Source organism: Astyanax mexicanus, unplaced genomic scaffold (genome assembly GCF_023375975.1).
Source record: "Astyanax mexicanus isolate ESR-SI-001 unplaced genomic scaffold, AstMex3_surface scaffold_38, whole genome shotgun sequence".
NCBI lineage: Eukaryota > Metazoa > Chordata > Actinopteri > Characiformes > Acestrorhamphidae > Astyanax > Astyanax mexicanus.
Genome location: NW_026040048.1, coordinates 1,871,306 through 1,875,201, shown reverse-complemented (window position 1 = coordinate 1,875,201; position 3,896 = coordinate 1,871,306).

The window sequence follows — 3,896 nt, the reverse complement described above, 5'->3', positions numbered from 1 at the left end:
AAGGGTTTTAGGCGTTTTACATTGCGCACAGACAGAGCAGGAGGTAACGAATGAGTGAACATCAGCACGCATAGAATCCCACCAGTAACGGGCAGAGAGTAATTGTAACGTGCGTGTGACACCAGGATGACCAGAGGTTAAAGCGGAATGAGCCCAGGTGATGAGCCTGTCTCGAAACTGGACGGGTACAAACGTTTTACCCTGAGGACAGTCCTCAGAATCGGGCTGATTAGCGTTACTTTGGCGAATCTGATCGTCTAACTCCCATTGAATGGCTGCGATCTGAACAGAGGGAGGAAGAATGCGTTCAGCCTCCTGGGGCTGGGATGCGCTGTCCACAGTGCTGTAAACCCTGGACAGCGCATCAGCTTTAGTATTACGGTTTCCCGGACGGAACGAGATCGAGAAGTTAAATCGAGAGAAAAAAAAGAGACCAACGTGCTTGTCTCGGATTAAGTCGTTTAGCCGTGCGGAGGTATTCCAAATTCTTGTGATCAGTATACACAGTAAACGGATGAACGGACCCCTCCAGCCAGTGACGCCATTCTTCTAGAGCTAATTTCACAGCAAGAATTTCCCTATCCCCTATCCCATAGTTACGCTCCGCAGGGGAAAGCTTGCGTGAGAAGAAGGCTACAGGAAACAATTTGGGTGGCGACCCACTACGCTGAGAGAGAACCGCGCCAACACCCGATTCGGAAGTGTCCACTTCCACTACGAAGGGAAACTCGGGATTAGGGTGCCTAAGTACAGGGGCTGAAATGAACGCAGCTTTCAGCTCACAGAAAGCGCGATCCGCTTCGGTTGACCACTTCAGGATTTTAGTAGCCCCCTTAGTGAGGGCAGTAAGGGGCGCAGCAATGGAGCTAAAGTTACGGATGAACCGCCTATAAAAATTAGCGAAGCCAAGGAATCGCTGGAGTTCTTTAATGGTCTGGGGCACAGGCCAACTAGTAACGGCAGTTATTTTGTCATCGTCCATAAGGACACCGGAGGAACTGATAACGTAGCCGAGAAATGTGACCCTTTGAGTGTGGAACTCACATTTCTCGGCTTTGGCAAACAGGCTATGTTCTCTCAGGCATTGGAGAACTTGACGGACATGCTGAATGTGTGTGGGGAGATCTGGTGAATAGATAAGGATATTGTCTATAAAAAGGACAACAGAATGATTAATGAGGTCGCGAAATATGTCATTCATAAACGACTGGAATATAGCTGGGGCGTTAGCGAGACCGTAGCTCATGACCAGGTATTCATAGTGGCCGTTGGTGGTGGAAAACGCCGTTTTCCATTCGTCACCTTCCCTGATGCGAATGAGATTATAAGCGCTACGGAGATCGAGTTTGGTGAAGTACACGGCATTACGTAACTGTTCAAGAGCTGCTGGGATTAACGGGAGCGGGTAAGCGAACTTTTTAGTAATGTCGTTTAAGCCTCTGTAATCTATGCAGGGTCTCAAACCCCCATCCTTCTTCTTCACGAAGAAGAAACCGGAACCAACAGGGGATTTGGATGGGCGAATGAAACCCTGCGCAAGAGCTTCACTAACATACTCTTCCATAGCCTTCTCCTCATCACGAGACAATGGGTACACACGAGCTTTGGGCAGTACAGAACCCTCTAGTAAATCAATAGAGCAATCATAGGGGCGATGCGGAGGTAACTCGGTAGCTTTAGCTTTACTAAACACATCAGAAAAGTCATAGTACTCGGAGGGAATAGCAGGGGTATCTACAGAATTAGGGCTTTCAACAGAGGTAGATTGCAAAGAGAGTGAATTTAAAGATAAACAGTTCTCACGGCAGAAAGGAGACCAGGCAGTGATGTCTCCCAGGCTCCATGAAATGACGGGATCGTGTGTCTTGAGCCATGGCGCTCCCAAAACCAGTGGATGTTCTGTGCGTGGAAGCACATAGAGAGAGAGCTGTTCCACATGTAGAGCGCTGGCTTGAAGGGTGAGAGGAAGAGTCTGCAGGGTCACAGGTTTGGAGCGTACAGTCTTTCCATCGATGGCATGGATGGAGATCGACTTGGGGAGAACTTTCGTGGGTATGGCGTGCTCCTCCACCAGGTCCAGGCTGATAAAGTTCCCCTCCGACCCAGAATCTACAAGCGCTGAGACACAAAACACATCCGTTGGAGTGGTAATAATAACAGGCAACATGAAACATTTTTCTTTAAGTTCAGAAACAGGGGTACATACCACGTTAGTACTCCACGCGCTGTCCCAGAGCAGACGCTTGAGCAGAATTGGGCCGGAGTTCACAGTTAGCCCTCAGATGACCTGAACCACCACAATAGAGGCACAGGTGAAGGCGCATGCGACGCTGCCTCTCAGCGACGGGTAGTCTGGATCGTGTGATATCCATGGGTTCAGAGCTGGGTGCAGGCGCAAATTCCGGAACTGGATTCCCGGACTGGAGTAGTGCAGGGCGAACCGCAGGAGTGTGGCTAACAGCTTTGGGCTTACGGGAAAGGAGCTGATCCAGACGGATAGACAGAGCGATCAGCTGATCCAGGGTGAATGAGTCGTCCTTGCATGCAAGTTCTCTTTGAATCTCAGGGTTAAGTCCGTGTCGAAACATGGAGATGAGAGCAGGGTCGTTCCAACCGCTGCTAGCAGCTAACGTACGGAACTCCAGAGCAAAGGCTGCCACAGATAGTTTACCTTGCTTCAAGGTAATCAGAAGCTCTCCACTAGATTGCCCATAGCGTGTATGATCAAAAATGCTGCGAAAAATAGACAAAAAAGTGTCGTAGCTGGATTCAGAAATGTTCTCCCAAATAGCTGTAGCCCAGTCCAAAGCCTTGCCAGACAACCGAGAAATTATAAACCCAATTTTAGCTTTATCAGAAGCAGGAGGTGAGTTTCTAAAAAACACGGAGCACTGGAGCAGAAACCCATTACATTTCTCAGTGTTACCGTCATAGACTTCGGGTTTACACACAGCGAAAAAGGGAGTAGTGGTTTTGTTAGGGCTGGCTACAGGACTAACCACTGGGCTAGGGTTCTGGGTGGACAAACCCCGGAGGTGACTCATAATCTCGGCTAGCTGCTGCTGTTGGTTAACCTGGTGGCGTGCTAGCTCGTCAACAGCTTGGGTCACACCAGCGAGCGTTTGCTGGTGCTGACCTAAAAGCCGACCCTGGTTAGCCAAACCAGACTTAATAGACTCTGTATCCGCAATCTCTGTCATTAGGACCGAGTATCTTGTCAGGGCCAGACAGGAATGAGACTGGTGCAGATACAATAAAATAACTTTTATTAAAGTTATAGAGTAGACAGGGGTAGTCAACAGAAACAGGGTCAGTACCAAAAATGCACAGCGTAGAGAAACCATACCATAACCGGAGGACAGTCCAGAGTTCATACACGGGTAGGCAGTATCACAGGGTAGGCAAAAATCCAGAGTACGATAAACAGTCCAGGTCATACACGGTAATCCAACACAAGGGAGCAGGCAAAAATCAAAGTCGGTAGAAAACAAAAACAAGATCATACACGGAGAATAGCAAGGGCAAGAGAAACGCTTTGTATTGTAGGATTTACCAAACAGATACTCGGCGAGGTGTGAGCGTGAGCATGGTCCTTAAATACACTGAGTAATCAGTACTCGGGACTTCCTGGTGGCGTCATGTGACGTGTCATGTGATCGGGAGTGTGTGTTGTGTCATGGAGTGGTGCGTTCTGGGTATTGTAGTTGTTACTGTGAGAATCGCAGATAGAGCTGGATGTGGGAGACACAGACGTGCTTTCAGCACCAGACATGACAGTTTGCTGGTGTGTGTGGGTTTTTTTTGGCTCTACAGGGTTTTGATACTCACTGTACTAGACTGAGTGACATACTCCTAAGGAGTTAATTAGAGAAATATCTGTCAATAGCATATTTTGG